General features: G+C 29.8%; 1 long non-coding RNA gene across 6 annotated transcripts in view; it reads left to right on the plus strand.

Annotated features, from left to right (window-relative positions):
- The window catches only part of LOC127739076 (uncharacterized), a 66094-nt gene that overhangs the window by 15540 nt on the left and 27735 nt on the right, over positions 1–22819 (plus strand). The window contains exons 2-33 of one of the 6 annotated variants that reach the window (XR_008000274.1): positions 1672–1769; positions 3831–3953; positions 5445–5514; positions 5823–5892; positions 7288–7367; positions 7675–7750; positions 8035–8107; positions 8413–8487; positions 9280–9353; positions 9653–9732; positions 10221–10290; positions 10596–10665; positions 12028–12107; positions 12415–12490; positions 12776–12848; positions 13154–13228; positions 14019–14092; positions 14392–14471; positions 14960–15029; positions 15335–15404; positions 16801–16880; positions 17188–17263; positions 17550–17622; positions 17928–18002; positions 18789–18862; positions 19159–19238; positions 19727–19796; positions 20104–20173; positions 21444–21523; positions 21831–21906; positions 22192–22264; positions 22570–22644. This is a non-coding gene — a long non-coding RNA (uncharacterized LOC127739076). The remainder of the gene's footprint in view (positions 1–1671; positions 1770–3830; positions 3954–5444; positions 5515–5822; positions 5893–7287; positions 7368–7674; positions 7751–8034; positions 8108–8412; positions 8488–9279; positions 9354–9652; positions 9733–10220; positions 10291–10595; positions 10666–12027; positions 12108–12414; positions 12491–12775; positions 12849–13153; positions 13229–14018; positions 14093–14391; positions 14472–14959; positions 15030–15334; positions 15405–16800; positions 16881–17187; positions 17264–17549; positions 17623–17927; positions 18003–18788; positions 18863–19158; positions 19239–19726; positions 19797–20103; positions 20174–21443; positions 21524–21830; positions 21907–22191; positions 22265–22569; positions 22645–22819) is intronic. The other 5 variants (XR_008000272.1, XR_008000273.1, XR_008000269.1 and 2 more) reach the window with 5 other exon arrangements.

The raw sequence follows: 22819 nt of genomic DNA on the forward strand, positions 1-22819 counted from the left end.
CGAAACGGTTTTTAAAATGACGAAAGTATTCCGAAACAATTTCGTCACATAAATTTGGAAAGAGTAAAAATATTTTCGCATGAAAATACTATAATTCTACCCGTCTTATTGTTTCTGACAAGTTTATGACCCTCAGCTAATTAACATTTACAACAGGTGTTATAAGTTGTGATTACAGATAATCCGCTTATCGCCATCGGATGGGTCACTAATCCGTTCATTATTTATCAACCTCATAATTGATCATCATAATTATTTTTCCCAGTAAATCAGTCAGTCGGCATTTCAATTTCAATATTTATCAAGCGAGCACAATTTGCAGTTCGTTTGTCGTAGTTTCGTCATTTGAGTTTTCCCTCGGACAGTTCGCATTTTAATTTCAATATTTCTCAAACGATCACAATTTGTAGTTTGCTTGTCGTAGTTTCGTCAAATGAACGTATTTTCGTCATATTTGATATAACTTTTAATCTAAAACTTTCGACAATTTCTAATAAAAAGATAGAACTTTATTCATAACATTCAGAAATGTTTTCACGAGTCAAACAGGTGCTTCTTTTACGATGAACTGCGCATGCGCGAAAGTATTCTTGTGAATTTAAAGACACTAAAACGTAAAATACGAAATAATTAAGTATCAAACTAAACGAGAGAGACAAATATAGTTCTTATTTAGCAAATTTAATTTAAAAATGATAATTTCCTGCCTTTTTTAAACACGAACCAATCCTTAGATGATCCGGGTTCATTCTGAATTTATTATCCACTTGTCACTTCCCATTTTCATTTCATTTGGAAATTGAAAGTAAACGTGATCTATTCATGATAAATTTACTATTTAAAGTCATTAGAATTGTTCCAATAAGGATTTGTTCAAATCCTTGGTTCCAACTTTATAGAATTAATTCTAAATATAGCTTTAAAACGTTTTTAAGGTTAATGAGTATGAATAATGCAGTGAAATAGTCCTTACAAGTTCATTTATGCTGTGATTACTGGTTTAAAAAAAAAATGGTTCCCAACTTTTGCTGATTAGGAATGTACCTCGAAACTAACTGAAGTGAAATTGTGAACTAGATTTCTAGATCTTATATCTTAATCTTCGTATTAAAGTGCCACATCAGTCAAATCATACAGTAACTGCCTAGTAGTAATGCCTAAGTCCTTCAAAGTCTGACAAAGATGTATAGATAGTAATATACATCCTAGATCCCTTGCTGCTACCCAAAATTAGGTTGATTTTCATCCCGCGCAAAAGTGACTAAAAACCTCAAAATCCTAGCTTAAACCCTGAGTTATATATATATATATAAATATACATAGGTTAATGTAGAATAGGCTAACTGACATACATACATTGAATGTATGTTATAGCTTCATAATGTTCATATTACTCATTTGTCAGGACATTTTTCCTTAATTCAAATGATTGATTAATAAAAGATGATATTAATCTAAGTGTTTTTCTACACTTGCTATTAAGTAGTAGTTTGATATATATTCATCATCAGTTTTGGATTATTTGTCATAATTTTTAAAATTGGACAATTTTGATATAAGTACATTTCTTTGTGATTCATATTTTGTACAGTGCAAGATTAAATGTTTTTCGTCTTCTATATTATTATTATGACATAATTTGCACAACCTTTCTTCTCTGTTAACTCACAGGTACCTGCCTCTCTCAATTTCAAGATTGTGTGCACTCAGCCTAAGTTTTGCCATAGGTGCCCTATCATTGATGAGAAGATTTAAGGAAAAAATTACAGGTGAGCAATTCAGGCTCTTGAGAGCCTGTTGTTTTCTTAACACTTTCAGATATTATATGGTGATTTTTGGTATGCGAGTTAACCATGATGAGTTACAGATCAAGTTTGTTTGATTCCGTTCTGCAAATTTTTACTGAAATTAAAGACTTTGGATTTTGATAAATGGTTGAAAATCAGTTATCCATTTTTGTCTCGCCTTGACGGGGTCAAAATTGAGACATAGGTATGCTGTTTCCGGCAACGGCGGCGTCAACAATGTATTAATTAGTTTGTGATTAGGTCTAGTTCATGGTGAACCACTAGTGGTAGGTCAATGATATTTGGTATGCAGTTGTATTAGCATTGGCACATCTCATTACCATGATTATTTTGCCCAGCCCCCCTCAATCAAGGTCTATTGACTTTGAAACTTTTCATAGTTAACATGTACAAATGTATTAGTTTGTGATTAGGTCAATTTATTGAGAACCACTAGTGGTAGGTCAATGATATTTGGTATGCAGTTGTATAAGCATGGGCATATCTCATTTCCATGGAGATTATTCGGTTCCACCCCCTTAGTCATGGTCTATAGACTGAAAATTTTTCTAAGTTTATATGTATTAATTTATTTAGTTTGTGATTAGGTCAGTTCAAGCGGAACCATTAGTGGTAGGCCAATGTTAATTGGTGTTCAGTTGTATAAGCATTATCACATCTCATTTCCATGGAGAACATTTGGCCCCGCCCCCTCAGTCATGGTCTATTTACTTTGAAACTTTTGCTTAGTTTACATGTATTAGTTTGTGATTAGATCAGTTTAAGATGAACTGCTAATGTTAAGTCATTGATATTTGGTATGCAAATTTATTGGCATTTGCAAGTATCGTTTCTATGGAGATTATATAGCCCCACCACTGATCATGGTTCATTGACTTTGAAACTTTTACATAGTTTACAAGTTAATGTCTGTGTTTAGGTTTGTTTAAAGGGAATGACTTATAATAAGTCAATGGTATTTGGTATGCAGTTGTATTAGCAGTGGCACAACTCAATTTCCATGGAGATTGTTTAGCCATGTACCTTCAGTCATGGGTCATTGACTTTGAATATTTGCATAAGTTACATGTTAAAGTTACTGTATTGCTATTTTAATTTCAACATTTGCATTATCAAAATTACAAAAAGGTGAGACATATCTCTGTGATAACAGTTTTATTAATTTTATTCTCAGAAAGGAAAGATGACTTGATTTGACAGTGTTCCTTTATGAGACCAAGCTGATATATAATATGGCATTTAAATTACATCTTTGAGATTTCAATTAAAGGAAGATTTGACTTTCATTATGTCAATATTGATATTTTGTTACATGACCACACAGAATTGGATTGGTGTTTTATGTCCAGTGACAAATATAACATGCATATTAATTCATGACTTTATATGCCCTGCACCATGAACTGAAGGTTGAAAGGGGGGGGGATTGTCTTACCCCTTTCAGTCCTTCCGTCAATCCCATTATGAGTATATAGCTATTCCAGATAACACCTACAGTTTGAATGCTAGGAAGTTTTCACTTTTACAGTGAACCATAGACCTATGTGCTCTCATGCTCAACTTTGTGTGCATTTTAGAATAACTTTGCATCTGTACATTGATGACAATTGTTAGTTGAAAATCATTGAATGTCTTATCCTGTTTTACTTAACATTAGTCAAATGATATGAACTTTTGCAGATGTTAGTATTTGTAAGTTTTATTGTCTCACATTGACGGAGTTGAAAAGCAAGACATAGACGGCATCAACAATGTATTAGTTTGTGATTAGGTCAATCCATTGGGAACCACAAGTGGTAGGTCAATTATATTTTGTAGGCAGTTGTATTAGCATTGGCACATCTCATCTCCATGGAGATCGATTATTTGACCCTGCCCCTCAGTCGAGGTTGCACTTACATTTGTTTAGCTGGATCATATCTAAATTTATGGTCTAGTAAACAAAATCATTGTTGAAATTAGGATTAAGCTTAGTTTCCATTCTTTTCCAACATTTGTATATATTCAAATTTGATATTTTAGAGAAATCCAATAACTAGCAGAAAATTCGAACAACCTAAGGTTTTGAGTAGGCAATGTAAAGGTAATGCTGCTATCTCTGCAATAACCAAACAGTGTGGTAAGAATACAGTCTAGTTATACATGGTGAGTAATTTTTTGTTGCACCATTCATATCACAAGATACTGAAGTTATTGTGTTAACTGAAGAAAAAATACTTCAGTATTTCAAGTTCTTAATCACCATGAATTGAAAAAAATTATTGAAAAGACAAAATTTTTTGAAAGTGAATGGTAGTCGTTTTCATGAAGTTCAGACCAGTATTCAATGGGAGATAACTCTAATCACATTGAGGTTATTACTTTGTGTGAAACATTAATCATTGTTTTATTCAAAGTCAGCTAACTTTAATTTTCATGATTTGGTTTTGCATAAAATTACAAAATTGCCTTCTTAATAAATATTTTTCCCATCTTATTTCTGTTAAGTTGTTTCAAATGGGGGATGTCCATTATAAAACATTTAAAACTAGTTTAAATTATTTTTAATTATATTTATTTCCATATGCATATATAAGACATTTATTTCAATGAGTTATTTTATGTGTATGCCTTTTCTTAATCTTGTTTCTTCGTACAAAATTTTGATAGAAGTCTTTTTTTTTCTTCAGCATTTCTTTAAAATGATAACTTGAAGAAATTTTAAACTTTTCTAATATGACATTACCCATAGCCATGTTTACATCAATTAAAGATAACTTTTTCATTTTTCAGAAAACTGGTTATGATGTAGGATGCCATTTCTTTTAACAAAACATTGTAACAGCATGGATCCTTATAAGCACACTAACTTCTAGGTGTATCCTACATCATAGACCATATATTACAATGTCTGTATTTTTACAAACTTGTAAAGAATATTTTGATTGAAAATAATATTACTCATCTCTACTCTAGATACTATATATTGCACAAACACTACACCTGGACTGAAGACTTGTGACAAAATATCCAAGTTGAATGGGACTAGGGACCACTGGAACTAGCTCCTTCAAAGAACTTTTTCATTATTGACCTCTTTAATGATGTCTTATGATGAAATCATGTTTTTGATAGTTGCATTGATTAATGTTCATGCATTAAAACATTGGAATGACTTTGACCCAAGACTTGTTATAGTTTCTCCAGAGTATAAATGAGTTTGCTCATTGAAAGTGTATAGAAGATTTTATTTTAATGTATTTAATCTATTTTTCACCAACTTCTTTACATTTGATAATCAAGGCTCATGGCTGGTGCACCAAAATAGATTTTCATAATTGGCTTGTTTCTATTTCCAGTGATTTAAAATAAGATTAAATTCTGAAAAATTTCAACAGCAAATAGTCTCTAATTATTTAAAAATGATATTAGTTGATAATTTTTATTGAAGATACAGCCTAAATATGTTGCACTCTTAGACAAGTCAACATGTAAGTATTTGATCATTACAATTTAGACTCTTAATGAAATAAATTCTTAGTGGAATGTATAGTAATTATAAATATTCTTGTCCAACATGCAAAAGATTAAATTCTGAAAAAATTGCAACAGCAAATAGACTCTCAAGCTGATATTAAGTGATATTTTTTGTTAAAGATACAGCCTAAATATGTTGCACTCCTAGACAGAAGAAGATGGATTCATGGCACATAGGAAGAGTCAACATGTAAGTATTTGGTAAATTACAATTGTACTTAAAACTATGTTAATATTTGGAAGTCAATAAAAATCTGTTTTCACTGAAACAATAGCTTAAAATTTTATTACAAATTGGTCTAAAATATCTTTTATTCGAATTTCAAATGTGGTATATTTTAATAAGAATGAAAGAGTAATTGTAAATTAATTGTCCGTAATTTAAGATTTAACATAAAACGTGAATCACATTAATTTTTTAATTTTTTCAGCAGCCATTAAATATTCTCTATCTAAAGCTGATGCTAATTTAAATTTTTTCTTTTGTAACACATACAGCCCAGATATGTTCCACTCCCACACAATGTAGATGGTTTCATGGTAGATGGCACATTAGGATGTTTAACATGTAAGTATTTAGTCATTACAATTGTACTTTAGACTGTTTATATGTGTTGGGTAATAAATATCAGTTTTCCCTGGAACAACAGCTAAAATAAAATTTTATTTCAAATTAGTGTACATATTTTTTTTTTGTTAAAATTTATAGTCTATTGAAGTAAATTTTAACGAATGCGTAGTAATTGTAAATATACTTCGAGTCCAATTTAGGATTTGACATAAAATATGAGTGACATTTATTTATAATTGATTGCAACAGCCAATAGTCTCTATTTGAAGCTGGTAAAGTCTTTCCACTTTTCCGTGAAAGACTTAATGCTTTTGTTCTGATTATTATAATTTGTTTTTTCTTCCGCCTAATTTTTTTCCTTCACTGTTTGGTTGTTTTGCAAGATGTCGCTTAGATATTTGGTATATGATATCAAACAGTTTATACGCTCTTGAAACTGACACCGCTTAACCGAATACTTTTCTATGTAAGAGTTATCTCCCCGAACACTGTTTTTCTTGATATTTCTTATTCTTCGCAACCTTAGAAGAAACCGACTAATTTATTTTTTCAAATTACTCGTTATATCCTGGATGTTACGTTTCATTTTGACTGAAGCGTTGCGAAGACTCCATATGAGAGTTATTCCCCCTTATGTATTTGAAATAAGTGATATGTATTTGTAATTTGTAAACCATAAGTGATAGAGACCTAGGATGTTTTGGTTTGAGGTCATTGGTCAACTTAAAGAAAATTTAGGTCAAGGTCCTCTTCTAAATTTTTATTTTGACTTATTTCTTATCAGAGGCCGTATAAGATATTGACAAAATATTTTTACTAAATTGTTATATGCAAACTGTCGTAACACATGATTTTTGGTTGAACGCGTACGTTGACATGAAATGGGAGTTTCTTCCCCTCTCATATTTAAAGCTAGTTGTATGATGATATTACTCATTAACCATATTTAGTAGAGACCTAGGGTTTTTTATTTGAGGTCCTTACTTTATGAACTTGAAATATAGGTCAAGGGCATAGGTAAATTTGACGTTCTAGATTTTGACCTTAGCATTAACTTTATTTTTATAAATGATAGAGCCAAAGAACTTCTTGCATTAGGTTGCAAGCCATATGACCTTGAAAAAGCCAACCAGAAGTGACCTTGTGTGAACCGGAAGTAGCTATTTTTTGTGCTTATTTAATGTAAAAGTATATAGAACCATATATTTTTGGAATCCGTGTCAAGTAACCTATCATATTATACAAGAAGTAATATTTTTCTAAACCGGAAGTATCAAATTATCTCCCTTATTTCGGACAAAAGTGTATAGAAACCATATATTTTTTTGAATCGGTACTCACTATAATCTAAGACTGGAAATGACATTTTAGACTTGATTTTGATATTTTTAGATACAGCCTAAATATGTTACACTCCTAGACAATGAAGATGGTTTCATGGTAGATTGATCACTCATCTGGAGACATAGCATGTAAGTATTTGGTATTTTTAATTGTTCCTTAAACTATGTTTATATGGTTTGCAGGTAACAAAAATCAGTTTTCCCTGGAACAACAGCTTAAATTAGATTTGATTACAAATTGGTTTTAAAATTCTTTTATTCAAATTTATACTCTTATGAAGATAAGTTTAATGATAATGTATAGAAATTGTTTATATACTTGTCTTCAAATTAGGATTTGTCATAAAAAATGAATCATATTAATTTTGAATTAATTGCAACAATCAATATTCTCTATTTAAAGCTGATACTGATTTAGAATTTTTGTTTTTGTTAGATACAGACTAGATATGTTACACTCCTTGACAATGAAGATGCTTTCATGGTATATAGCACACGAAGATACATATCATGTAAGTATTAGGTCATTATAATTGTACTTTTATATCTTTTTATATGTGGAAGGTAACAAAAATCAGTTTTCCCCTTGAACAACCATTTAAAATTTTATTACAAATTTGTCTAATATTTCTTTTATTCAAATATTTACTGTAATAAGTTAAGTAATTGTAAATATACTAAGTCTCAAATTTAGGATTTGACAAACATGCATCACATTAATATCTGAATTGATTGCAATAGCAAATACTCCCTATTTAAAGCTGATACTAATTTACAATTTTTGTTTTTCATACAGATACATCCTAAATATGTTACTCTTCGACAATGAGATGGTTTCATTGTATATAGCACATTAGGATTAGTTACATGTATGTATTAATTCATTACAATTTTTTTCTTTAAACTAGGTTTATATTTGTTAGGCATTAAAAATCAGTTTTCACTGAAACAACAGATTGAAGCTTTATAACAAATTGGTTTAAAATTTCTTTTATTTTTATTTATATCCTAATGAAGTATATTTTAATAAGAATGTATAGGTATTGTAGATATACGTCTCCAATTTAGGATTTGACATAAAACATGCATCACATTAATTTCTGAATTGATTGCAACAGCAAATAGCTTTAATTTTGAAGCTGTAACTAATTTCAAATATTTGTTTTTGTTACAGATAGCCTAAATATGTAAGACTCCTATACCATAAAAGATGCTTCCATTGGAGATAGCATATTAGGATTAGTCACATGTAAGTATTTATTCATAACAATTGTTCTTAAAAACTATGTTTATATTTGTTAGGTAATAAAAATCAGTTTTTCCTGGAACAACAGCTTGAAATTTTATTACAAATTGGTCCTACATTTCATTTATTGAAATATTCACTGTAATGAGATATATTTTAATAAGAATTCAAAACGGAAAGCCCTAATCAAATGGCAAAATCAAAAGCTCAAACACATCAAATGAATGGATAACAACTGTTATATTCCTGACTTTGTACAGGCATTTTCTTATGTAGAAAATGGTGGATTAAACCTGGTTTTAAAGTTAGCTAAACTTCTCGCTTGTATGACAGTCTCATCAAATTCCATTACCGGTATATTGACAGTGATGTGTGAACAAAACAAACCGACACAATAGGTAAACATGTCACAAATAGGGGTACAACAGCAACACGAACCCCACCAAAAACGGGGTGTGATCTCAGGTGCCCCGGAAGGGTAAGCAGATTCTGCTCCACATGTGGCACCCGTCGTGTTGCTCATGTTATAACAAAGCTGGTAAATAGTCTAATTCAGTAGGTCACATTCGTGAAAAGGGAATGGGATTGTAGTTACGACATAAGGAACACGAAGTGATGATTTCAACTTTACCATTTGGAACTCTTGGTTTTGTATGGTGATTGTAAAAATTCTTGTCTCCAATGAAGGATTTGACATAAAACATGCATCACATTAAGTTCTGAATTGATTGCAACAGCAAATAGTCAGGATTAAAAGCTGAAATTAATGTATATTTTTTTTTGTTTTCGTTGCAGATAGCCTAAATATGTAAGACTCCTATGCCATGAAAGATGCTTCCATTGCAGATGCACATTAGGAATAGTCACATGTAGGTATTTGGTCATTACAATTTTTTCTTAAAACAATATTTATATTTGTTAGGTAATAAAAATTGGTTTTTTTCTGAAACAACAGATTGAAGCTTTATAACAAATTGGGCTAAAATTTCTTTCATTCAAATTTATACTTTAATGCTGAATATTTTAATAAGAATGTATAGTAATTGTTTTTATACTTTTTGGGATTTAACATAAAACATGCATCACATTATTTTCTGAATTGATTGCAACAGCAAAAAGTCTGGATTTAAAGCGGAAACTTAATTTATAATTTTTGTTTTTGTTACAGATTATACAGCCTAAATATGTAACACTCCTATACCATGAAAGATGCTGTCATTGTAGATAGCACATTAGGATGTTGCACATGTAGGTATTTGGTCATTACAATTTTTCTTAAAACTATGTTTATGTTTGTTAGGTAATAAAAATCCATTTTTTTCCTGAACAGTTTGACAAAAAGATGCTTTATGTTAAAATGGGTCTCGTAAAAGCAGACCTCTGCAGAGAGCAAACTTTAGATTTTGATATAACATTGATGAATTTAATGGGCGCTAATCTCGTGAAAACAGATCCCCCAACAGAGCTGATTACATAGTATGATGAAAACTTGTGTTTATGGTAAAATGTATTTAGTTTTTTGTCTGGCTCCATTTCATTATCAACCAATTTGAAACTTTATTACAAATTGGTCTAAAAATATTTTCTTCAAATTTACATTCTAATGAAATATATTCTTAATGGAATGTATAGTAATTATAAATATTCTTGTCCAACATGCAAAAGATTAAATTCTGAAAAAATTGCAACAGCAAATAGACTCTCAAGCTGATATTAAGTGATAGTTTTTGTTAAAGATACAGCCTAAATATGTTGCACTCCTAGACAGAAGAAGATGGATTCATGGCACATAGGAAGAGTCAACATGTAAGTATTTGGTAATTACAATTGTACTTAAAACTATGTTAATATTTGGAAGTCAATAAAAATCTGTTTTCACTGAAACAATAGCTTAAAATTTTATTACAAATTGGTCTAAAATATCTTTTATTCGAATTTCAAATGTGGTATATTTTAATAAGAATGAAAGAGTAATTGTAAATTAATTGTCCGTAATTTAAGATTTAACATAAAACGTGAATCACATTAATTTTTTAATTTTTTCAACAGCCATTAAATATTCTTTCTTAAGCTGATGCTAATTTAAATTTTTTCTTTTGTAACACACACAGCCCAGATATGTTCCACTCCCACACAATGTAGATGGTTTCATGGTAGATGGCACATTAGGATGTTTAACATGTAGGTATTTAGTCATTACAATTGTACTTTAGACTTTATATGTGTTGGGTAATAAATATCAGTTTTCCCTGGAACAACAGCTAAAATAAAATTTTATTTCAAATTAGTGTTTGTTCAAATTTATAGTCTATTGAAGTAAATTTTAACATGAATGCGTAGTAATTGTAAATATACTTCCAGTCCAATTTAGGATTTGACATAAAATATGAGTGACATTTATTTATAATTGATTGCAACAGCCAGTAGTCTCTATTTGAAGCTGGTAAAATCTTTCCACTTTTCCGTGAAAAGACTCAATGCTTTTGTTCTGATTATTATAATTTGTTTTTTCTTCCGCCTAATTTTTTTCCTTCACTGTTTGGTTGTTTTGCAAGATGTCGCTTAGATATTTGGTATATGATATCAAACAGTTTATACGCTCTTGAAACTGACACCGCTTAACCGAATACTTTTCTATGTAAGAGTTATCTCCCCGAACACTGTTTTTCTTGATATTTCTTATTCTTCGCAAATTACTCGTTATATCCTGGATGTTACGTTTCATTTTGACTGAAGCGTTGCGAAGACTCCATATGAGAGTTATTCCCCCTTATGTATTTGAAATAAGTGATATGTATTTGTAACTTGTAAACCATAAGGGATAGAGACCTAGGGTGTTTTGGTTTGAGGTCATTGGTCAACTTAAAGAAAATTTAGGTCAAGGTCAAAGGTCAAGGTCCTCTTCTAAATTTTTATTTTGACTTATTTCTTATCAGAGGCCATATAAGATATTGACAAAATATTTTTACTAAATTGTTAAATGCAAACTGTCGTAACACATGATTTTTGGTTGAACGGGTACGTTGACATGAAATGGGAGTTTCTTCCCCTCTCATATTTAAAGCTAGTTGTATGATGATATTACTCATTAACCATATTTAGTAGAGACCTAGGGTTTTTTATTTGAGGTCCTTACTTTATGAACTTGAAATATAGGTCAAGGGCATAGGTAAATTTGACGTTCTAGATTTTGACCTTAGCATTAACTTTATTTTTATAAATGATAGAGCCAAAGAACTTCTTGCATTAGGTTGCAAGCCATATGACCTTGAAAAGCCAACCAGAAGTGACCTTGTGTGAACCGGAAGTAGCTATTTTTTGTGCTTATTTAATGTAAAAGTATATAGAACCATATATTTTTGGAATCCGTGTCAAGTAACCTATCATATTATACAAGAAGTAATATTTTTCTAAACCGGAAGTATCAAATTATCTCCCTTATTTCGGACAAAAGTGTATAGAAACCATATATTTTTTTGAATCGGCACTCACTATAATCTAAGACTGGAAATGACATTTTAGACTCGATTTTGATATTTTTAGATACAGCCTAAATATGTTACACTCCTAGACAATGAAGATGGTTTCATGGTAGATTGATCACTCATCTGGAGACATAGCATGTAAGTATTTGGTATTTTTAATTGTTCCTTAAACTATGTTTATATGGTTTGCAGGTAACAAAAATCAGTTTTCCCTGGAACAACAGCTTAAATTAGATTTGATTACAAATTGGTTTTAAATTTCTTTTATTCAAATTTATACTCTTATGAAGATAAGTTTAATGATAATGTATAGAAATTGTTTATATACTTGTCTTCAAATTAGGATTTGTCATAAAAAACGAATCATATTAATTTTGAATTAATTGCAACAATCAATATTCTCTATTTAAAGCTGATACTGATTTAGAATTTTTGTTTTTGTTAGATACAGACTAGATATGTTACACTCCTTGACAATGAAGATGCTTTCATGGTATAAAGCACACGAAGATACATATCATGTAAGTATTTGGTCATTATAATTGTACTTTTATATCTTTTTATATGTGGAAGGTAACAAAAATCAGTTTTCCCCTTGAACAACCATTTAAAATTTTATTACAAATTTGTCTAATATTTCTTTTATTCAAATATTTACTGTAATAAGTTAAGTAATTGTAAATATACTAAGTCTCAAATTTAGGATTTGACAAAACATGCATCACATTAATTTCTGAATTGATTGCAATAGCAAATATTCCCTATTTAAAGCTGATACTAATTTACAATTTTTGTTTTTCATACAGATACAGCCTAAATATGTTACTCTTCGACAATGAGATGGTTTCATTGTATATAGCACATTAGGATTAGTTACATGTATGTATTTATTCATTACAATTTTTTTCTTTAAACTAGGTTTATATTTGTTAGGCATTAAAAATCAGTTTTCACTGAAACAACAGATTGAAGCTTTATAACAAATTGGTTTAAAATTTCTTTTATTTTTATTTATATCCTAATGAAGTATATTTTAATAAGAATGTATAGGTATTGTAGATATACGTCTCCAATTTAGGATTTGACATAAAACAAGCATCACATTAATTTCTGAATTGATTGCAACAGCAAATAGCTTTAATTTTGAAGCTGTAACTAATTTCAAATATTTGTTTTTGTTACAGATAGCCTAAATATGTAAGACTCCCATACCATGAAAGATGCTTCCATTGGAGATAGCATATTAGGATTAGTCACATGTAAGTATTTATTCATAACAATTGTTCTTAAAAACTGTTTATATTTGTTAGGTAATAAAAATCAGTTTTTCCTGGAACAACAGCTTGAAATTTTATTACAAATTGGTCCTACATTTCATTTATTGAAATATTCACTGTAATGAGATATATTTTAATAAGAATTCAAAACGGAAAGCCCTAATCAAATGGCAAAATCAAAAGCTCAAACACATCAAATGAATGGATAACAACTGTTATATTCCTGACTTTGTACAGGCATTTTCTTATGTAGAAAATGGTGGATTAAACCTGGTTTTAAAGTTAGCTAAACTTCTCGCTTGTATGACAGTCTCATCAAATTCCATTACCGGTATATTGACAGTGATGTGTGAACAAAACAAACCGACACAATAGGTAAACATGTCACAAATAGGGGTACAACAGCAACACGAACCCCACCAAAAACGGGGTGTGATCTCAGGTGCCCCGGAAGGGTAAGCAGATTCTGCTCCACATGTGGCACCCGTCGTGTTGCTCATGTTATAACAAAGCTGGTAAATAGTCTAATTCAGTAGGTCACATTCGTGAAAAGGGAATGGGATTGTAGTTACGACATAAGGAACACGAAGTGATGATTTCAACTTTACCATTTGGAACTCTTGGTTTTGTATGGTGATTGTAAAAATTCTTGTCTCCAATGAAGGATTTGACATAAAACATGCATCACATTAAGTTCTGAATTGATTGCAACAGCAAATAGTCAGGATTAAAAGCTGAAATTAATGTATATTTTTTTTTGTTTTCGTTGCAGATAGCCTAAATATGTAAGACTCCTATGCCATGAAAGATGCTTCCATTGCAGATGCACATTAGGAATAGTCACATGTAGGTATTTGGTCATTACAATTTTTTCTTAAAACAATATTTATATTTGTTAGGTAATAAAAATTGGTTTTTTTCTGAAACAACAGATTGAAGCTTTATAACAAATTGGGCTAAAATTTCTTTCATTCAAATTTATACTTTAATGCTGAATATTTTAATAAGAATGTATAGTAATTGTTTTTATACTTTTTGGGATTTAACATAAAACATGCATCACATTATTTTCTGAATTGATTGCAACAGCAAAAAGTCTGGATTTAAAGCGGAAACTTAATTTATAATTTTTGTTTTTGTTACAGATTATACAGCCTAAATATGTAACACTCCTATACCATGAAAGATGCTGTCATTGTAGATAGCACATTAGGATGTTGCACATGTAGGTATTTGGTCATTACAATTTTTCTTAAAACTATGTTTATGTTTGTTAGGTAATAAAAATCCATTTTTTTCCTGAACAGTTTGACAAAAAGATGCTTTATGTTAAAATGGGTCTCGTAAAAGCAGACCTCTGCAGAGAGCAAACTTTAGATTTTGATATAACATTGATGAATTTAATGGGCGCTAATCTCGTGAAAACAGATCCCCCAACAGAGCTGATTACATAGTATGATGAAAACTTGTGTTTATGGTAAAATGTATTTAGTTTTTTGTCTGGCTCCATTTCATTATCAACCAATTTGAAACTTTATTACAAATTGGTCTAAAAATATTTTCTTCAAATTTACATTCTAATGAAATATATTCTTAATGGAATGTATAGTAATTATAAATATTCTTGTCCAACATGCAAAAGATTAAATTCTGAAAAAATTGCAACAGCAAATAGACTCTCAAGCTGATATTAAGTGATAGTTTTTGTTAAAGATACAGCCTAAATATGTTGCACTCCTAGACAGAAGAAGATGGATTCATGGCACATAGGAAGAGTCAACATGTAAGTATTTGGTAATTACAATTGTACTTAAAACTATGTTAATATTTGGAAGTCAATAAAAATCTGTTTTCACTGAAACAATAGCTTAAAATTTTATTACAAATTGGTCTAAAATATCTTTTATTCGAATTTCAAATGTGGTATATTTTAATAAGAATGAAAGAGTAATTGTAAATTAATTGTCCGTAATTTAAGATTTAACATAAAACGTGAATCACATTAATTTTTTAATTTTTTCAACAGCCATTAAATATTCTTTCTTAAGCTGATGCTAATTTAAATTTTTTCTTTTGTAACACACACAGCCCAGATATGTTCCACTCCCACACAATGTAGATGGTTTCATGGTAGATGGCACATTAGGATGTTTAACATGTAGGTATTTAGTCATTACAATTGTACTTTAGACTTTATATGTGTTGGGTAATAAATATCAGTTTTCCCTGGAACAACAGCTAAAATAAAATTTTATTTCAAATTAGTGTTTGTTCAAATTTATAGTCTATTGAAGTAAATTTTAACATGAATGCGTAGTAATTGTAAATATACTTCCAGTCCAATTTAGGATTTGACATAAAATATGAGTGACATTTATTTATAATTGATTGCAACAGCCAGTAGTCTCTATTTGAAGCTGGTAAAATCTTTCCACTTTTCCGTGAAAAGACTCAATGCTTTTGTTCTGATTATTATAATTTGTTTTTTCTTCCGCCTAATTTTTTTCCTTCACTGTTTGGTTGTTTTGCAAGATGTCGCTTAGATATTTGGTATATGATATCAAACAGTTTATACGCTCTTGAAACTGACACCGCTTAACCGAATACTTTTCTATGTAAGAGTTATCTCCCCGAACACTGTTTTTCTTGATATTTCTTATTCTTCGCAACCTTAGAAGAAAACGACTAATTTATTTTTTCAAATTACTCGTTATATCCTGGATGTTACGTTTCATTTTGGCTGAAGCGTTGCGAAGACTCCATATGAGAGTTGTTCCCCCTTATGTATTTGAAATAAGTGATATGTATTTGTAACTTGTAAACCATAAGTGATAGAGACCTAGGGTGTTTTGGTTTGAGGTCATTGGTCAACTTAAAGAAAATTTAGGTCAAGGTCAAAGGTCAAGGTCCTCTTCTAAATTTTTATTTTGACTTATTTCTTATCAGAGGCCGTATAAGATATTGACAAAATATTTTTACTAAATTGTTATATGCAAACTGTTGTAACACATGATTTTTGGTTGAACGCGTACGTTGACATGAAATGGGAGTTTCTTCCCCTCTCATATTTAAAGCTAGTTGTATGATGATATTACTCATTAACCATATTTAGTAGAGACCTAGGGTTTTTTATTTGAGGTCCTTACTTTATGAACTTGAAATATAGGTCAAGGGCATAGGTAAATTTGACGTTCTAGATTTTGACCTTAGCATTAACTTTATTTTTATAAATGATAGAGCCAAAGAACTTCTTGCATTAGGTTGCAAGCCATATGACCTTGAAAAAGCCAACCAGAAGTGACCTTGTGTGAACCGGAAGTAGCTATTTTTTGTGCTTATTTAATGTAAAAGTATATAGAACCATATATTTTTGGAATCCGTGTCAAGTAACCTATCATATTATACAAGAAGTAATATTTTTCTAAACCGGAAGTATCAAATTATCTCCCTTATTTCGGACATAAGTGTATAGAAACCATATATTTTTTTGAATCGGTACTCACTATAATCTAAGACTGGAAATGACATTTTAGACTCGATTTTGATATCTTTAGATACAGCCTAAATATGTTACACTCCTAGACAATGAAGATGGTTTCATGGTAGATTGATCACTCATCTGGAGACATAGCATGTAAGTATTTGGTATTTTTAATTGTTCCTTAAACTATGTTTATATGGTTTGCAGGTAACAAAAATCAGTGTTCCCTGGAACAACAGCTTAAATTAGATTTGATTACAAATTGGTTTTAAATTTCTTATATTCAAATTTATACTCTTATGAAGATAAGTTTAATGATAATGTATAGAAATTGTTTATATACTTGTCTTCAAATTAGGATTTGTCATAAAAAACGAATCATATTAATTTTGAATTAATTGCAACAATCAATATTCTCTATTTAAAGCTGATACTGATTTAGAATTTTTGTTTTTGTTAGATACAGACTAGATATGTTACACTCCTTGACAATGAAGATGCTTTCATGGTATATAGCACACGAAGATACATATCATGTAAGTATTTGGTCCTTATAATTGTACTTTTATATCTTTTTATATGTGGAAGGTAATAAAAATCAGTTTCCCCCTTGAACAACCATTTAAAATTTTATTACAAATTTGTCTTAATATTTCTTTTATTCAAATGTTTACTGTAATAAGTTAAGTAATTGTAAATATACTAAGTCTCAAATTTAGGATTTGACAAAACATGCATCACATTAGTTTCTGAATTGATTGCAATAGCAAATATTCCCTATTTAAAGCTGATACTAATTTACAATTTTTGTTTTTCATACAGATACAGCCTAAATATGTTACTCTTCGACAATGAGATGGTTTCATTGTATATAGCACATTAGGATTAGTTACATGTATGTATTTATTCATTACAATTTTTTTCTTTAAACTAGGTTTATATTTGTTAGGCATTAAAAATCAGTTTTCACTGAAACAACAGATTGAAGCTTTATAACAAATTGGTTTAAAATTTCTTTTATTTTTATTTATATCCTAATGAAGTATATTTTAATAAGAATGTATAGGTATTGTAGATATACGTCTCCAATTTAGGATTTGACATAAAACATGCATCACATTAATTTCTGAATTGATTGCAACAGCAAATAGCTTTAATTTTGAAGCTGTAACTAATTTCAAATATTTGTTTTTGTTACAGATAGCCTAAATATGTAAGACTCCTATACCATGAAAGATGCTTCCATTGCAGATAGCATATTAGGATTAGTCACATGTAAGTATTTATTCATAACAATTGTTCTTAAAAACTATGTTTATATTTGTTAGGTAATAAAAATTAGTTTTTCCTGGAACAACAGCTTGAAATTTTATTACAAATTGGTCCTACATTTCATTTATTGAAATATTCACTGTAATGAGATATATTTTAATAAGAATTCAAAACGGAAAGCCCTAATCAAATGGCAAAATCAAAAGCTCAAACACATCAAATGAATGGATAACAACTGTTATATTCCTGACTTTGTACAGGCATTTTCTTATGTAGAAAATGGTGGATTAAACCTGGTTTTAAAGTTAGCTAAACTTCTCGCTTGTATGACAGTCTCATCAAATTCCATTATATTGACAGTGATGTGTGAACAAAACAAACAGACACAATAGGTAAACATGTCACAAATAGGGGTACAACAGCAACACGAACCCCACCAAAAACGGGGTGTGATCTCAGGTGCTCCGGAAGGGTAAGCAGATTCTGCTCCACATGTGGCACCCGTCGTGTTGCTCATGTTATAACAAAGCTGGTAAAAAGTCTAATTCAGTAGGTCACATTCGTGAAAAGGGAATGGGATTGTAGTTACGACATAAGGAACACGAAGTGATGATTTCAACTTTACCATTTGGAACTCTTGGTTTTGTATGGTGATTGTAAAAATTCTTGTCTCCAATGAAGGATTTGACATAAAACATGCATCACATTAAGTTCTGAATTGATTGCAACAGCAAATAGTCTGGATTAAAAGCTGAAATTAATGTATATTTTTTTTTTTTTTCATTGCAGATAGCCTAAATATGTAAGACTCCTATGCCATGAAAGATGCTTCCATTGCAGATGCACATTAGGAATAGTCACATGTAAGTATTTGGTCATTACAATTTTTTCTTAAAACAATATTTATATTTGTTAGGTAATAAAAATTGGTTTTTTTCTGAAACAGGTTGAAGCTTTATAACAAATTGGGCTAAAATTTCTTTCATTCAAATCTATACTCTAATGCTGAATATTTTGATAAGAATGTATAGTAATTGTTTTTATACTTTTTGGGATTTAACATAAAACATGCATCACATTATTTTCTGAATTGATTGCAACAGCAAAAAGTCTGGATTTAAAGCGGAAACTTAATTTATAATTTTTGTTTTTGTTACAGATTATACAGCCTAAATATGTAACACTCCTATACCATGAAAGATGCTGTCATTGTAGATAGCACATTAGGATGTTGCACATGTAGGTATTTGGTCATTACAATTTTTCTTAAAACTATGTTTATGTTTGTTAGGTAATAAAAATCCATTTTTTTCCTGAACAGTTTGACAAAAAGATGCTTTATGTTAAAATGGGTCTCGTAAAAGCAGACCTCTGCAGAGAGCAAACTTTAGATTTTGATATAACATTGATGAATTTAATGGGCGCTAATCTCGTGAAAACAGATACCCCAACAGAGCTGATTACATAGTATGATGAAAACTTGTGTTTATGGTAAAATGTATTTAGTTTTTTGTCTGGCTCCATTTCATTATCAACCAATTTGAAACTTTATTACAAATTGGTCTAAAAATATTTTCTTCAAATTTACATTCTATTGAAATATATTCTTAATGGAATGTATAGTAATTATAAATATTCTTGTCCAACATGCAAAAGATTAAATTCTGAAAAAATTGCAACAGCAAATAGACTCTCAAGCTGATATTAAGTGATAGTTTTTGTTAAAGATACAGCCTAAATATGTTGCACTCCTAGACAGAAGAAGATGGATTCATGGCACATAGGAAGAGTCAACATGTAAGTATTTGGTAATTACAATTGTACTTAAAGCTATGTTAATATTTGGAAGTCAATAAAAATCTGTTTTCACTGAAACAATAGCTTAAAATTTTATTACAAATTGGTCTAAAATATCTTTTATTCGAATTTCAAATGTGGTATATTTTAATAAGAATGAAAGAGTAATTGTAAATTAATTGTCCGTAATTTAAGATTTAACATAAAACGTGAATCACATTAATTTTTTAATTTTTTCAACAGCCATTAAATATTCTCTATCTAAAGCTGATGCTAATTTAAATTTTTTCTTTTGTAACACGTACAGCCCAGATATGTTCCACTCCCACACAATGTAGATGGTTTCATGGTAGATGGCACATTAGGATGTTTAACATGTAAGTATTTAGTCATTACAATTGTACTTTAGACTGTTTATATGTGTTGGGTAATAAATATCAGTTTTCCCTGGAACAACAGCTAAAATAAAATTTAGGATTTGACATAAAATATGAGTGACATTTATTTATAATTGATTGCAACAGCCAGTAGTCTCTATTTGAAGCTGGTAAAATCTTTCCACTTTTCCGTGAAAAGACTCAATGCTTTTGTTCTGATTATTATAATTTGTTTTTTCTTCCGCCTAATTTTTTTCCTTCACTGTTTGGTTGTTTTGCAAGCTGTCGCTTAGATATTTGGTATATGATATCAAACAGTTGATACGCTCTTGAAACTGACACCGCTTAACCGAATACTTTTCTATGTAAGAGTTATCTCCCCGAACACCGTTTTTCTTGATATTTCTTATTCTTCGCAAATTACTCGTTATGTCCTGGATGTTACGTTTCATTTTGACTGAAGCGTTGCGAAGACTCCATATGAGAGTTATTCCCCCTTATGTATTTGAAATAAGTGATATGTATTTGTAACTTGTAAACCATAAGGGATAGAGACCTAGGGTGTTTTGGTTTGAGGTCATTGGTCAACTTAAAGAAAATTTAGGTCAAGGTCAAAGGTCAAGGTCCTCTTCTAAATTTTTATTTTGACTTATTTCTTATCAGAGGCCATATAAGATATTGACAAAATATTTTTACTAAATTGTTAAATGCAAACTGTCGTAACACATGATTTTTGGTTGAACGGGTACGTTGACATGAAATGGGAGTTTCTTCCCCTCTCATATTTAAAGCTAGTTGTATGATGATATTACTCATTAACCATATTTAGTAGAGACCTAGGGTTTTTTATTTGAGGTCCTTACTTTATGAACTTGAAATATAGGTCAAGGGCATAGGTAAATTTGACGTTCTAGATTTTGACCTTAGCATTAACTTTATTTTTATAAATGATAGAGCCAAAGAACTTCTTGCATTAGGTTGCAAGCCATATGACCTTGAAAAGCCAACCAGAAGTGACCTTGTGTGAACCGGAAGTAGCTATTTTTTGTGCTTATTTAATGTAAAAGTATATAGAACCATATATTTTTGGAATCCGTGTCAAGTAACCTATCATATTATACAAGAAGTAATATTTTTCTAAACCGGAAGTATCAAATTATCTCCCTTATTTCGGACAAAAGTGTATAGAAACCATATATTTTTTTGAATCGGCACTCACTATAATCTAAGACTGGAAATGACATTTTAGACTCGATTTTGATATTTTTAGATACAGCCTAAATATGTTACACTCCTAGACAATGAAGATGGTTTCATGGTAGATTGATCACTCATCTGGAGACATAGCATGTAAGTATTTGGTATTTTTAATTGTTCCTTAAACTATGTTTATATGGTTTGCAGGTAACAAAAATCAGTTTTCCCTGGAACAACAACTTAAATTAGATTTGATTACAAATTGGTTTTAAATTTCTTTTATTCAAATTTATACTCTTATGAAGATAAGTTTAATGATAATGTATAGAAATTGTTTATATACTTGTCTTCAAATTAGGATTTGTCATAAAAAACGAATCATATTAATTTTGAATTAATTGCAACAATCAATATTCTCTATTTAAAGCTGATACTGATTTAGAATTTTTGTTTTTGTTAGATACAGACTAGATATGTTACACTCCTTGACAATGAAGATGCTTTCATGGTATAAAGCACACGAAGATACATATCATGTAAGTATTTGGTCATTATAATTGTACTTTTATATCTTTTTATATGTGGAAGGTAACAAAAATCAGTTTTCCCCTTGAACAACCATTTAAAATTTTATTACAAATTTGTCTAATATTTCTTTTATTTAAATATTTACTGTAATAAGTTAAGTAATTGTAAATATACTAAGTCTCAAATTTAGGATTTGACAAAACATGCATCACATTAATTTCTGAATTGATTGCAATAGCAAATATTCCCTATTTAAAGCTGATACTAATTTACAATTTTTGTTTTTCATACAGATACAGCCTAAATATGTTACTCTTCGACAATGAGATGGTTTCATTGTATATAGCACATTAGGATTAGTTACATGTATGTATTTATTCATTACAATTTTTTTCTTTAAACTAGGTTTATATTTGTTAGGCATTAAAAATCAGTTTTCACTGAAACAACAGATTGAAGCTTTATAACAAATTGGTTTAAAATTTCTTTTATTTTTATTTATATCCTAATGAAGTATATTTTAATAAGAATGTATAGGTATTGTAGATATACGTCTCCAATTTAGGATTTGACATAAAACAAGCATCACATTAATTTCTGAATTGATTGCAACAGCAAATAGCTTTAATTTTGAAGCTGTAACTAATTTCAAATATTTGTTTTTGTTACAGATAGCCTAAATATGTAAGACTCCCATACCATGAAAGATGCTTCCATTGGAGATAGCATATTAGGATTAGTCACATGTAAGTATTTATTCATAACAATTGTTCTTAAAAACTATGTTTATATTTGTTAGGTAATAAAAATCAGTTTTTCCTGGAACAACAGCTTGAAATTTTATTACAAATTGGTCCTACATTTCATTTATTGAAATATTCACTGTAATGAGATATATTTTAATAAGAATTCAAAACGGAA

The sequence above is a fragment of the Mytilus californianus genome, unplaced genomic scaffold (genome assembly GCF_021869535.1).
Source record: "Mytilus californianus isolate M0D057914Y unplaced genomic scaffold, xbMytCali1.0.p SCAF_4, whole genome shotgun sequence".
Classification (NCBI taxonomy): Eukaryota; Metazoa; Mollusca; class Bivalvia; order Mytilida; family Mytilidae; genus Mytilus; species Mytilus californianus.